Here is a 15,807-nt window from a genome sequence, read left to right as displayed (position 1 = left end):
TTTGTGTATGGTGTTAGGGAGTGTTCTAATTTCATTCTTTTACATGTAGCAGTCCAGTTTTCCCAGCACCACTTATTGAAGAGACTCTCTTTTCTCCATTGTATATTCTTGCCTCCTTTACCAAAGATAAGGTGACCATATGTGCATGGGTTTATCTCTGGGCTTTCTATCCTGTTCCATTGATCTATATTTCTGTTTTTGTGCTGGTACCATACTCTCTTGATTACTGTGTCTTTGTAGTATAGCCTTAAGTCCAGGAGCCTGATTCCTCCAGCTGCATTTTTCTTTCTTCTCAAGGTTGCTTTGGCTGGGCTTCCCTGGTGGTACAGTGGTTAAGAATCTGCCTGCCAATGCAAGGGACACAGGTTCGAGCCCTGGTCAGGGAAGATCCCACATGCCGCAGAGCAACTAAGCCCGTGCGCCACAGGCTAAGCTCTAGAGCCTGCAAGCCACAACTACTGAGCCCACATGCCACAACTACTGCAGCCTGCACACTCAGAGTCTGTGCTCTGCAACAAGCCATGACAATGAGAAGACCGTGCACTGCAACAAAGAGTAGCCCCTGCTCACTGCAACTAGAGAAAGCCTGTGCACAGTAACGAAGACCCAACACAGCCAAACAAAAATAAATAAATTTACTAAAAAAAAAAAAAAAAAAAAAAAAGACTGATTTGGCTATTCAGGGTCTTTTGTGTTTTCATACAAATTGTGAATTTTGTTCCAGTTCTGTGAAAAATGCCATTGGTAGTTTCATAGGGATTGCACTGAAAATGTAGATTGCTTTGGGTAGTACAGTCATTTTCATAATGTTGATTCTTCCAATCCAAGAAAGTGGTATATCTCTCCATCTGTTTGTATCATCTTTAATTTCTTTCATCAGTGTCTTATAGTTTTCTGCATACAGGTCTTTTGTCTCCTTAGGTAGGTTTATTCCTAGATATTTTATTCTTTTTGTTACAATGGTAAATGGGAGTCTTTCCTTAATTTCTCTTTCAGACTTTTCATCATTAGTGTATAGGAATGCAAGAGATTTCTGTGCATTAATTTTGTTTCCTGCAACTTTACCAAATTCATTGATCAGCTCTAGTGCTTTCTGGTAGCATCTTTAGGATTCTCCATATATAATTATCATGTCATCTGCAAAGAGTGACAGTTTTACTTCTTCTTTTCCGATTTGGATTCCTTTTATTCCTTTTTCTTTTCTGATTGCCGTGGCTAAAACTTCCAAAACTATGTTGAATAATAGTGTGGTGAGAGTGGGCAACCTTGTCTTGTTCCTGATCTTACAGGAAATGGTTTCAGTTTTTTACCATTGAGAACGATGTTGGCTGTAGATTTCTCACATATGTCCTTTATTATGTTGAGGTAGGTGACCTGATAGGATTAAATGAATTACCCTTACTCTGGCTGCTCTGCTAAAACCATACTGTAGTGGACAAGGGTAGAAGCAAGGAAATAAGTTAGGAGGCTTTACAATAATCCAGGTGAGAAAGAATGACAGATCATAAGTAGAACTGAGAAATAGTTAAATTCTGACAGTACTTTGTAATATAAGCATTTAATTCTATATATTTCCCTCTAAGCACTGCTTTAGCTGTATCCCATAAATTGATGTGCTGTGTATTGTTTTCATTGAATTCAAAATGATTCCTAATTTCCTCTGTGATTTCCTCTTTTGACCCATGGGTTATTTAGAAATAATTAGTTTTATTTGCCACTATTTAGGAACTTTCTAGATATCTTTCTATTCGTGATTTCTAGTTTAATTCTGTTAAAGTCCCAAACATACTTTATACAATTTCAATTCATTTAAGTGTATTAAGGTTGTATGGCCCAGAAGATGATCCATCTTGGAGGAAGACTCATCCACCAGAGGGCAGACAGCAGATGCAATAGGAAATACAGTTCTACAGCCTGTGGAATGAAAACCACGTTCACAGAAAGACAGACAAAATGAAAAGGCAGAGGACTTTGTACCAGATGAAGGAACAAGATAAAACCCCAGGAAAACAACTAAATGAAGTGGAGATAGGCAACCTTCCAGAAAAAGGCAACCTTCCATTAAAAGATTCAGAATAATGATAGTGAAGATGATCCAAGACACTGGAAAAAGAATGGAGGCAAAGATCAAGAAGATGTAAGAAATGTTTAACAAAGAACTAGAAGAATTAAAGAACAAACAAACAGAGATGAACAATACAATAAGTGAAATGAAAACAACACTAGAAGGAATCAATAGCAGAATAACTGAAGCAGAAGAACGGATAAGTGACCTGGAAGATGGAATGGTGGAATTCACTGCTGCAGAACAGAATAAAGAAAAAAGAATGAGAAGAAATGAAGACAGCCTAAGAGACCTCTGGGACAACACTGAAAGCAATGACATACACATTATAGGGGTCCCAGAAGGAGAAGAGAGAGAGAAATGGCCAGAGAAAATATTTGAAGAGATTATAGTCGAAAACTTCCCTAACATGGGAAAGGAAATAGCCACCCAAGCCCAAGAAGAGCAGAGAGTCTCCGGAACGATAAACCAAAGGAGAAACATGCTGAGACACATAGTAATCGAATTTACAAAAATTAAAGACAAACAAAAATTACTGAAAGCAGCAAGGGAAAAATGAAAAATACATACAAGGGAATTCCCATAAGGTTAACAGCTGATTTCTCAGCAGAAACTGTACAAGCCAGAAAGGAGTGGCAATGATATATTAAAAGTAATGAAAGGGAAGACCCTACAACCAGGATTACTCTACCTGGCAAGAATCTCATTCAGATTTGATGGAGAAATCAAAAGCTTTTCAGACAAGCAAAAGCTAAGAGAATTCAGCACCACCAAACCAGCTCTACAACAAATGCTAAAGGAACTTCTCTAAGTGGGAAAGAAGAGAAGAAAAGGACCTACAAAAACAAACCCAAAACAATTAAGAAAATGGTAATAGGAATGTACATATCAATAATTACTTTAAACGTGAATGGGTTAAATGCTCCAACCAAAAGACACAGTCTCTCTGTATGGATACAAAAACGAGACCCATCTGTATGCTGTCTACAAGAGACCCACTTCAGACCTAGAGACACATACAGACTGAAAGTGAGGGGATGGAAAAAGATGATCCATGCAAATGGAAATCAAAAGAAAGCTGGAGTTGCAATACTCATATCAGATAAAATAGACTTTAAAATAAAGAATGTTACAAGAGACAAGGAAGGACAATACATAATGATCAAGGGATCAATGCAAGAAGAAGATATAACAGTTATAAATATATATGCACCCAACATAGGAGCACCTCAACACATAAGGCAACTGCTAACAGCTCTAAAAGAGGAAATCGACAGTAACACAATAATAGGGGGGGACTTTAACTCCTCACTTACACCAATGGACAGATCATCCAAAATGAAAATTAATAAGGAAACAAAAGCTTTAAGTGACACAGCTAGATTTAATTGATATTTATAGGACATTCCATCCAAAAACAGCAGATAACACTTTCTTCTCAAGTGCACATGGAACATTCTCCAGGATAGATCACCTCTTGGGCCAAAAATCAAGCCTTGGTAAATTTAAGAAAACTGAAATCATATCAAGCATCTTTTCCAACCACAACGCTGTGAGATTGGAAGTAAATTACAGGGGGGAAAAAACATAAAAATTACAAACACATGGAGGCTAAACAATACATTAGTAAATAACCAAGAGATCACTGAAAAAGTCAAAGAGGAAATAAAAAACTACCTAGAGACAAATGACAATGAAAACACGACAATCCAAAACCTACGGGATGCAGCAAAAGCAGTTCTAAGAGGCAAGTCTATACCAACACAAGCCTCCCTCAAGAAACAAGAAACATCTCAAATAAACAATCTAACCTTACACCGAATGGAACTAGAGAAAGAAGAACAAACAAAATGCAAAGTTAGCAGAAGGAAAGAAATCATAAAGATCAGAGCAGAAATAAATGAAAAAGAACAAAGAAAACAATAGCAAAGATCAATAAAACTAAAAGCTGGTTCTTTGAGAAGATAAACAAAATTGATAAACCATTAGCCAGACTCATCAAGAAAAAGAGGGAGAGGATTCAAATCCATAAAATTAGAAATGTAAAAGAAGTTACAAGAGACACCTCAGAAATACAAAGCATCCTAAGAGACTACTATTAGTAACTCTATGCCAATAAAATGGACAACCTGGAAGAAATGCACATATCCTTAGAAAGGTATAACCTTCTACGAATGAACCAGGAAGAAATAGGAAATATGAACAGACCAATCACAGGTAATGAAATTGAAACTGTGATTAAAAACCTTCCAACAAACAAAAGTCCAGAACCAGGTGGCTTCACAGGTGAATTCTATCAAACATTTAGAGAAGAGCTAACACCTATCTTTCTCAAACTCTTCCAAAAATTGCAGAGAAGGAAAACTCCCACACTCATTCTATGAGGCCACCATCACCCTGATAACAAAACCAGACAAAGATACTACAAAAAGAGAAAAATACAGACCAATATCACTCATGAATATAGACTCAAAATCCTGAACAAAATACTAGCAAACAGAATCCAACAACACATTAAAAGGATCATATACCACGATTAGGTGGGATTTATCCCAGGGATGCAAGGATTCTTCAATATAGTCAAATCAATCAATGTGATAAACCATATTAAGAAACTGAAGAAGAAAAACCATATGATCATCTCAATAGATGCAGAAAAAGCTTTTGACAAAATTCAACACCGATTTATGATAAAAACTCTCTAGAAAGTGGGCATAGAGGGAACCTACCTCAACATAATAAAGGCCATATACAACAAACCCACAGCAAACATCATTCTCAATGGTGAAAAACTGAAAGCATTTTCTCTAAGATCAGAACAAGACAAGGATATCCACCTTGCCACTTTTATTCAACACAGTTTGGGAAGTCCTAGCCACGGCAATCAGAGAAGAAAAGGAAATAAAAGTAATACAAGTTGGAAAAGAAGAAGTAAAACTGTCAGTTTGCAGATGACATGATACCATACATAGGGAATCCTAAAGATGCCACCAGAAAACTACTAGAGCAAATCAATGAATTTGGTAAAGTAGCAGGATACAAGATTAACACACAGAAATCTCTTGCATTCCTAAACACTAATGATAAAAAATGTCAAAGAGGAATTAAGGAAACACTCCGAATTAACCATTGCAACAAAAAGAATAAAATATGTAGGAATAAACCTACATAGACAGACAAAAGACCTTTATGCAGAAAAGTATAAGACACTGATGAAAGAAATTAAAGATGATACAAACAATGGAGAGATATACCACGTTCTTGGATTGGAAGAATCAACATTGTGAAAATGATTCTACTACCCAAAGCAATCTACAGATTCAATGCAATCCCTATCAAATTACCAATGGCATTTTTTACAGAACTAGAACAAAAAATCTTAAAATTTGTATGGAGACACAAAAGACCCCAAATAGCCAAAGCAGTCTTGAGGGAAAAAAACGGAGCTGGAGGAATCAGACTCCCTGACTTCAGACTATACTACAAAGCTACAGTAATCAAGAGAGTATGGTACTGGCACAAAAACAGAAATATATATCAATGGCACAGGATAGAAAGCCGAGAGATAAACCCACACACCTATGGTCAATTAATCTATGACAAAGGAGGCAAGGATATACAATGAAGAAAAGACAGTCTCTTCAATAAGGGGTGCTGGGAAAACTGGACAGCTACATGTAAATGAATGAAATTAGAACACTCCCTAACACCATACACAAAAATAAACTCAAAATGGATTAGAGACCTAAATGTAAGAGTGGACACTATAAAACTCTTAGAGGAAAACACAGGAAGAAGACTCTTTGACATAAATCACAGCAAGATCTTTTTTGATCCACCTCCTAGAGTAATGGAAATAAAACCAAAAATAAACAAATGGGACCCAATGAAACTTCAAAGCTTTTGCACAGCAAAGGAAGCTCTAAACAAGACGGAAGGACAACCCTCAGAATGGGAGAAAATATTTGCAAACAAATCAACGGAGAAAGGATTAATCTCCAAAACATACAAGTAACTCATGCAGCTCAATATTAAAAAAACAAACAACCCAATCCAAAAATGGGCAGACGACCTAAATAGACATTTCTCCAAAGAAGATATACAGATTGCCAACAAACACATGAAAGAATGCTCAACATCATTAATCATTAGAGAACTGCAAATCAAAACCACAATGAGGTATCACCTCACACCAGTCAGAATGGCCATCATCAAAAAATCTGCAAACAATAAATGCTGGAGAGTGTGTGGAGAAAAGGGAACACTCTTGCACTGTTGGTGGGAATGTAAATTGATACAGCCACTATGGAGAATAGTATGGAGGCGCCTTAAAAAACTATAAATAGAACTATCATACAAGCCAGCAATCCCACTACTAGGCATATACCCTGAGAAAACCATAATTCAAAAGAAGTCATGTACGACAATGTTCATTGCAGCCCTATTTACAATAGCCAGGTCATGGAAGCAAGCTAAATGCCCATCGACAGATGAATGGATAAGGAAGATGTGGTACATATATACAATGGAATATTACTCAGCCATAAAAAGGAATGAAATTGGGTCATTTGTTGAGATGTGGATGGATCTAGAGACTGTCATACAGAGTGAAGTAAGTCAGAAAGAGAAAAACAAATATCGTATATTAACTCATATATGTGGAACCTAGAAAAATGGTACAGGTGAACCGGCTTGCAGGGTAGAAATTGAGACACTGATATAGAGAACAAATGTATGGACACCAAGGGGGGAAAGCGGCAGGGGGGGTCGGGGTGGGAGTGTGGTATGATGAATTGGGAGATTGGGATTTATACATGTTATAAACATGTATAAAATGGATAAATAATAAGAACCTGCTGTGTAAAAAAATAAATAAAATAAAATGCAAAAATTCAAAAAAATGAAGAAAACACTGGTAAAAAAGAAGATGGTCTATCTTAGTACATGTTCCTTTTGAACTGGAAAACAATTTCTATTCTACAGTTGTTGGATGGAGTGTCCTACAATTACTAATTAAGTCAAGTTGTCAATAATGTTTAGGTCTTTTATATCCTGAACATACTTTCTATTTGTCCTATCAATTGCTGAGAGAGGAGTGTTGATCTCCAACCATAATTGTGAAATTTTTCCTTTCTTTCTATCAATTTTTACTTTATGTATTTTGAAGGTCTGTTGCTAGATACATACGCATGTAGGATTATAATGTTTTCCTGGAGAATTGACCTTTTTATCGTTATGTAATGCTCCTCTTTATCTCTGGTAATATTTATTCTTCTAAAGTCTACTTTGTCAGTTATAAACATAGCTACTCAGCTTTCTTTTGATTAGTATTTTCATAGTATATATTTTCCCATCTCTTTACTTTTAACTTATCTGTGTTCTATATTTAGAATGGGTTTCTGTGCTTCCCTGGTGGTGCAGTGGTTAAAAATTTGCCTGCCAATGCAGGGGACACGGGTTCGAGCCCTGGTCCGGGAAGATCCCACATGCTGTGGAGCAACTAAGCCCACGCGCCACAACTACTGAGCCTGTGCTCTAGAGTCTGCGAGCCACAACTACTGAGCCTGCATGCCACAACTACTGAAGCCCGCGTGCCTAGAGCCCGCGCTCCACAACAAGAGAAGCCACCACAATGAGAAGCCCGCGCACTGCAATGAAGAGTAGCCCCCGCTTGCTGCAACTAGAGAAAAGCCTGCATGTAGCAATGAAGACCCAATGCAGCCATAAATAAAATAAAAATAAATAAATTCATTTAAAAAAAAAAACGTGTTTAAAAAAAAAAATGGGTTTCTTGGAGACAGCATATAGTTGAGTCTTGCTTTCTTAGCCAACCTGGCATTCTGGGCTTTTAGATGATGTGTTTATTTCATTTACATTTAATATAATTATTTCATGGTTAGATAAAACTCTTTCTTGCTAGCTGTTTTCTAATGTTTTATCCATTCTTTGTTTCTTTTTTCCTTTTTCTGCCTTCTTTTGAATTCAGAGTGTTGTTTTTATTCTAGTTTATTTCTCCTATGGGCTTTTACCTTTTTATAAAAAGGTCTGTGGTTGCTATATGTTTTAAAATATATGTTTAATTAATCAAGATCTACCTTAAAACCATATTACATCACTTCAAATGTAGTGTAAGGACCTTAAAATAGTATATGCCCAATATTTAAAAAAGAATATATACAATGTATATGTATAACTTAATCACTTTGCTGTACAGCAGAAATTAACACAACATTGTAAATCAACTATACTTCAATAAACGTATTGAAAAAAAATAGTATATGCCCAACTGCTCCCTCGCATCTGCTTTTGTCAGACTTAAGTTTACATTTGCAAAAAATATATAATACATTACTACTGTTTTTGCTTTAGATAGTTATCTCTTGAAGGAACTAAAATAAGAAAAATTAATTTTATATTACCTTGTTTTACTCCATTTCCCATACTCTTCATTTCTTGATGTAGATCCAGGTTTATGGTTGGTCTAATATTCCTTTTTGCCCGAGGAACTTCCTGAATTCTGAATATATTTTGAAGGTAGAGCCAATGAGGTTTCCAGACGTATTGGATATAGCCTTTGAGAGAAAGCAAAGTCAAGTATGACCTCAAGGCTGATAAATCAAAATAACAACACCAAATAATTTTTCAAAAGTGCATTTAGGGGGACTTCCCTGGTGGTCCAGTGGGTAAGACTCCAAGCTCCCATTGCAGGGGTCCCAGGTTTGAACCCTGGTCGGGGAACTAGATCCCAAATGCATACCACAAGCTAAGAAGCCCACGTGCCACAACTAAGACAGGGCACAGCCTAATACTTTTTAAAAATTAAAAAGAAAACGTAAAAAAATGCATTTAGGAAGAGATACTAGTGTGAAAACAAATTCAACTCTAAAAGAATACAACTTGATACACCTAATGTATTTTATAATCAGATATCTGCCATGGATTTTTCTGCCTCTCAAAGTTCCAATTTCAAAGACATGTAGAAGTTCTGATGGGGGGGAACAATAGATCCTGTCTGTGTGACTCCTATATAAATATATGCCTACTTTCTTTCCTCCTTGTCAACCTGGATGCAAAACTCAATCCCTTCACTAGTTTCAACAGGAAATCTACTCCTCCCACATTTACCAGGTTTCCTCATCTTTCTTTCACTTTCTCATGTGGTCTTTGTTCCCTCTCTATGAAATTGCTTCCTGTGAATTTTGAATTCCTCTTATTTTGTATAGAATATAAGGATCTCCTACACTCAGCATTATATACACGATACTGCTTAGGGAGGTTATCAGAATAAAGGAGGCTTCAGGAGCTGCCTTTCTTAGAAATTTAGGTATATAAATACACCTTACTGTTCTAGGTAAAGTTCACCTGGAATTTGCAGGCAGGTTTATCAGAAGTGCTCTTGAAAACAGAAGTGCTCTTTGAAGGAGCAAGGGAAGCTAGATTAAGTAAAGGTAGAATTTGAAATGAGATACAGTTGAAAGAGTAGTCTCAGCGAATGCCACAGAGATCCCTCAAGAATGAGATGATCCTACAAAGATGTCCCACATTAAGGAATGTACCTCACAACAATCAATCATCAGATATGGCTGCCCCCAGGAACTAGAGCTGAGACTTGAGCATGGCAGTTTCCTTCAGCTGAGGGCAATTCCCAGAGTTGGATGCAACTGTAAGTAATCAGTAGTCAATACTCCCAGCATCTGGGACCATGAAGCCTTAACCAGGAAGGGGAATCTAGGAGGTCTCCAAATGCATCCACTACAGTCCATCCCATGCCATTTAGTTCCACTTGCTTTGTACAGCATATTCCCTCCACAAGGAAACAACTCCTTCAGGATTACAATTCTCCTCCTTTCCTCGGAAAGCTTTTAGAGGAAGTTCAGTGTGACAAACTAGTGTTAGCCTCCTTCTCCCTTTCTCCTTCCTCCCCCACTCTCAGCTGCCCTCACCCCTCCAACTATTCTCTAGTCTGCACCTGATATTTATAGTCTCCCTCATCTATTAACCTCGTCTACTAGAGTTCACCCACCCTTGACAATCAATGGGTAGTCAGCTGGTCTCCAGCACTTACTTGGTGGATGACCCAGGCCCCTTTCCCTGAGGGGGTCTGGGCCCATAGTTGCTGTGCCCTTTTCAGGTTGTGGCTTCTGCACATGTCCATTTACCATTAAAATTGGTTAGAGCAATACCAAGAACCCCCTTCCCTTCACCCTCTTCTCTAAGCAGATCACTTGTGTGCCAAATGTATTATATTTAATGTGCCATTAAACACCTACAGGATGTAGAGTTGTGGGGATGGGAAGAACAAGTTCCCCAAATGGGCCGTTGGAAGTGATAATAAGCATAGTCCCTTCTCCTTGCAACCCTTAGTTCCCAGATCCATGTATTTTCCCTTGGGGAATACAGCAGCACATAATGGTTGATGATTTAGGGTGTGCTCTTGATTCTGTAGGATGAAGGTATATACCACATTCTTGCACAGTATAATTTCCAACTTTCCACCTTAGGTGTATACCTTCAAACAGCCATTCCATCACTATCAGGCCGGCAGAATCAGGGTGGTAAAATGTGATAGGACCAGTGAATCTCATGGTCAGATGCCTACTGTTACACCTCATTTGATGTAAAGTGCATTGCTTGGGCCAATGAAATTTATGTAGGATCACATATTGGTAGATCAAACATTTTGTTTGCTCATGGATAATGGTGCAGCCTATGAGTCTAATGAGCAGGAAAGGCAATCATATAGAGAACACCACTCAAAATAAATTTCTGCCTCTCGAGATTTCACAGACACAGTGTAATCAACTTTGTCTAGTTGGTCCCCTCAAGGTACGGTGCCATATTAGAGGGCAACATTAGTCTTGCTGCTGGTAGCTTAGATGATAGGCAGCAGCACTATTAGGTCTGCTCTGGAGTGTCCACATTGTTGGGCTCATGCACAGCCTCCATCCCTGTCTCCATAGTTTCTCCTGTATAAACCCTTTGTGCAACACCGCAGTGACTTTCAACAAAGACTGGCTAAGTTATTCTACATGGTTATTTAGTGCCCCTTCAACAGATTCTCTCTGGTGGGCATTTTGATGTGAATCAAAGACATCCACACTTTATGCCCATGTTTATATGTCAAATCAAATGCCTCTTCTCGAAAACTCTCACTCTTCTTTCTCCTTCCAAGCCCCTGAACAATTAACCAAACCGTTTGTCACTGCTAATGAGTCCATGTATAATCTTATATCAACCTGCTTCTCTTTTGACACAAAATAAATAATCATGCACACACCCAAACCTCTGCCAATGGTGAGGCTGTCCCTCACTGCTGTCTTTCAAGGTTACCCTGAGTGAGGCTTTTGGGCAAAAGTCCAAATTGTGTATCAGTTGTCTACTGTTGTGTAACAAACTACCCCAAAACCAAGTGGTTTAAAACAACAACAGTTTATTATTTCTTAAAGTAAGATGACAAACATGGCCAAGGATGGAGACAAATGAAATGGAATGAAGGTGAGTCATAAAATGAGTACGTCTAGTACAGTGATTGTGATACCATCATCAACAAAAAATAGTAGGATGTGGGATAGAGACTGAGCTAGACAATAAAGTTTTAAATAAACATAGGAGATAAAAGAGAAAATCTTCATGCTTCCTACTAAACAAAACCAGAATTCCTTACCTTTGTCTTCAGGCTTCTCCTCACTTTAGACTTTCTTTTCCTCTTAAATATTCTCCTCCGGTGCCCATTTTAAGACCCTATCAGAAACCATTGTGAGGAAACGGCCTTCTCCCTACTGCCTTCATGTTATTCCTTCATCCTGGAGTTTCCCTCCTACCCCATCACACTCCAACCCTTTATGAAATACTTAATTACTTTTTCTGATCCAACTCAAAATCTTTTTCCGAAGTAAGCCAGGACATATGTAAACAAATGGAGCCCCCATGAAGAAATTCCTGTCAAGAATAAACCTTCCCTCCCCTGAACCCACTGAAATCCTTAAAAGCAGTGTCCAACCCTTACTGACCTTTATACTGCTGCACAAAGCACGTACAGGTGTTTACGGTTTAATAATTGAATGACTCAGCACCTTCATGCTTAGGCCATACAGCCTTGTATGATACTTTGGAGTCATTTATCATTTCTATAAGTTAAAATCTCTTTGAAGTCAGAGACCAGGTCATAATTTTGATTTTCCTAGCATGTAGCAAAATGTCATGACAATTAGTATCAAAATGTTTAAGTTAATTAGTTATGGGAATTACTGCTAATCAAGGACACATGAAAAGGGAAGGTGCTCTGTTATAAGAACAGCCTCAGTGGTTTCCATGAATCCACTTTTGAAGGTGGAATGGCCCTTTAGAGATGTCTTGAGAATCAAGGTAAGGGGGACGAATCTTTGCATTCTGTATGACCCAGGCATTGAACGTGTGCTGCATCCCAGGAAGAGCGCATAACTTTGAGTGGAGCCGCTTCCTTGAGCTAGGGGCAATTCCTGAAGAAGAACACAGCTGTGAGCTGTCAGCATCCAAAATTCCAGTCAACTTGGAGAGAACCTGGTTCTAGAAGGGGATGTGGGTGGTACACAACAGCATCAAATACAGCATCCTGAGGGGGAAATGGAGCCTCCTGTTCACCTTCTGTACAAATCCTCTTCTGAGGTATAGGTGAAAAAACAGGACTGAATTTACTTTTGGCACCTAAGCCTCAAACTCCTCTGTGAGCCCAAACAACTTTTTTTTTTTCCTTTGAGGATTTAAATTGGTACCTGAGCTACTTATTTCTGATTCTGCCCTGTCAGTTGGATACTGGGAAGGTTTCTCACACTCACCTACACAGTGCCAGTCACTCGTGCCAATACCGCTGCTGCCCCAGCCTAATCAGGCAGGGTCTTCCTGCATCAGCAGCCATCTCTGTGGCATAGTGCTTTCTGGGTGTTATACAGTTGTCCTTAGACTGAAGATCACAGCTTTAGAGAATATGGGCCTGAAAAAAAATTCCCACCAGCATCCTCTATCATCTTTTCCACTCTCAGAATCAAGGCTGACTTTTGGGTTAATGACTTCTACATACAAGGAAGGAGCATCAGCTTCTGTTGTTTTCAGCGCTTACATGCATGATCTCTGCCTCCTACAAGAAGGAGCCAGAGTATCTATTGGGCAATTTTGCTTGCAGGGATTAGTTGTCTCCTTGGTTCCTCCTTGTTTTCTGCTCTTAGTTTCTGGATGGCTAAGGAAAGTCTCCCCTACCAAGTGTTGTTTGCTTGGAAATACCCATCTTTTCTATAACAAAATTTTAAAAGGGGTGGGGGGAGAAAGATACTTCCACCTGGCAACCTATGCATTAAAAATGTACCATATAAATGAGTAGCTCCTAAGTTAAAGGTGGATGGTTCCAGCTGTTCTCTCTGAGATCAGACTTCATACACTAAGTTAATGGACACAGTCTCTCACCAGGTTTTCTGAGAGGGAAGTTGATTTTACTGTTAAACCAGCAACATCGGCTGCAACTCCCCAAGTCTCTACTAAGGTCTCCAGTTCAAGTCTGCCATTTGGTTGGGTTCCATCAAGACAGGATCTGTCACCTTTCTCTCTCCTCTTCTTGTATAAATCTTTACTAACAAGGCGAATTTAGATCTCCCATTCTAAAGCTTCTCCAATAATGCCTTACTGTATGTCGCTCTTGTAATAACATGCTTTGACTGAATCTGATTTTCCAAACTGTTCAATAGCACTTTGTCATATGGCTCATTGCAAAAGACTCTCTAGCATTAACACATTTCCAGAGAACTTTTCTCCTTCCTGTTGGTACATGGTAGCGGAGCAGATGTACCAGTCTCTGCAACTTTCCACATTATCAAGTACACCTGTCGATGCTGTCAAGTATTTCATCACAGAGGTGAAGCTCTGGCAGAACTGAGATCACGTGTACCTCCTAATGCCAAGCCTGTAAATTTTCTTTTAATCTCCCTCACATCTCTGCCTCTGAAACCTGCCACTATTGCAACACAGCATGCTCTCTTCAAACTCACAATCCCGCTGTCTGGTCCCTCAAATTGGACTGCTTGAGAATGCATGCTAGTATATGGTTAACAAATTAGCAGCCTCTGCTGGGGATTCCAAAGCTTGCTGATAACTGATTCAACGGTAGATGTCCTACATCTGGGGGACTCTGTCTCAACAAATGGAGCTTGGTAGGGGACTTTGGTCAGGCAAAATCACAATGGCCATGTACACACTTCCCCTTCCAAACAGAATGTTATATTTTAGAGTCTGCTGAGGTAAACTTCAGAAAAAAATCCTCATTTGAAACTTGGGTTGGTTTTGGCTTATGTAATGGTATGATAACTTCCTTTTTGCTTAAAATGTTCAATCTTGAACAGCGTATCCCTATACAAAAACTGAAAATTTGACCTAAGAGCAGATCTCTACTTTGGGCTCCCTATGAGACTGTTTACAATTCTCAGAAGGGCTGTTGTTCAACTGAAAATAGAGATGCCGTGAGGCACATCCTAAAAATCCATAGAAGGCTTTTGAAAGGGTCTCTGAGAAATCACCTTAAATCTTTCTATGTCTTAAGAAAGGATTTTACAGTTATACATTTTACTTCATATTTACCCTAAGACCATGTTTCCTGACAGCACCCTGGATTTACTCTTTGCCCTGAGGCTCTTTTTTACTTTTGAGAGTCTTCTTCTGGGAGAGACTAGAGATGAGAATTGGTTTTATTTTTAAACCTAGCAAAGCAAGGGCCATTTTTACTTGTTCTACATTCTGCTTGACAATTGAATAGTTTCTATTTTAACTCATATCTCTTTATCTTCATTTTATGATAGTAGCTAGAAAACCTTAATTGTCACTTTCAACATTTAGCCAGAAATATCCTTATCCAGATCAGTTAGTTCACTAGGTGCAGTTCTATATTCTGCAGTGATAGTTTTCATAAACTTCCCACCACTACATATCCAAGGTCTTCTATCTTCCAGCCCCCAATAACATTTCACTCACTCTCCTTCCAGCCTTCACTGACAGTCACTTTGATGCTCACTGGTCCTGGTAACACCCTACTTCCAGGTAACAAAACCTGTTACTTTTGCTACATAGCAAATCCACCTAAAACCTACTTACATAAAACATTCATTTCATTTTGCTCATGATTTTGTCTGACAGGAATTTTAGGAAGGGTTCAGCTGGGCAAATCCTGCCTGGAGTCTTTCATGCAGTTGTTGTCAAATGCTGGCCAGGGCTACGGTCATCTGAAGGCTCAGCTGGGCTGGATGTCCAAGAAGGCTCCCTCTCATGGATGGCAGTCGACACTAGCTGTCAACTGGGAGCTGAGCTCTGCTGTCCACTGAAGCACATACAGGTGGCCCCAACATCTGGCTTAGTTTCCTCACATCTTGGAAGCTTTGGGTAATTGGAATTCTAACACAGCAACTCAGGGCTTCAAGTGTGAGTGTTCACTGAGGTTGGATGAGTTCCTGTAAATGCACTTTTTACATATCATACAAAGTTACAGACAGGAAAAAGGCCTTAAAAGCCTTCATTATTGTCCCTTTAACACCCCTACCTAACAAGTTACCATATTTACAAGTAGAAATATCTTCTGAGAAATGTCAGGCATCTTGTTTGAATCCCCTGAAACAAAACAATTTCTGTGATGCACGTAGAGTTATGCCAAGAAGTCCATCTGCCAGCCAGAATTTCATCCTTTAAATACCTTGTTATGGCAGCACAAAAGAACACAATGAGCTTTGTTT

General features: G+C 38.7%; 1 long non-coding RNA gene across 2 annotated transcripts in view; it reads right to left on the bottom strand.

Annotated features, from left to right (window-relative positions):
- The window catches only part of LOC114896627, a 136,571-nt gene extending 121,000 nt beyond the window's left edge, over window positions 1–15,571 (bottom strand). For both annotated transcript variants that reach the window (XR_003793850.1, XR_003793851.1), the window contains exons 1-2: window positions 11,730–15,571; window positions 8,485–8,637 (exon numbers count right to left, since the gene is read on the bottom strand). This is a non-coding gene — a long non-coding RNA (uncharacterized LOC114896627). The remainder of the gene's footprint in view (window positions 1–8,484; window positions 8,638–11,729) is intronic.
- Window positions 15,572–15,807: the final 236 nt, after the last annotated feature.

The sequence above is a fragment of the Monodon monoceros genome, unplaced genomic scaffold (assembly GCF_005190385.1).
Source record: "Monodon monoceros isolate NGI ecotype Baffin Bay Population unplaced genomic scaffold, NGI_Narwhal_1 Super_Scaffold_16, whole genome shotgun sequence".
In the NCBI taxonomy this organism is placed as follows: Eukaryota; Metazoa; Chordata; class Mammalia; order Artiodactyla; family Monodontidae; genus Monodon; species Monodon monoceros.
The sequence above is the reverse complement of the archived record's forward strand: the minus strand, read 5'-3'. Positions and strand labels throughout refer to the sequence as shown.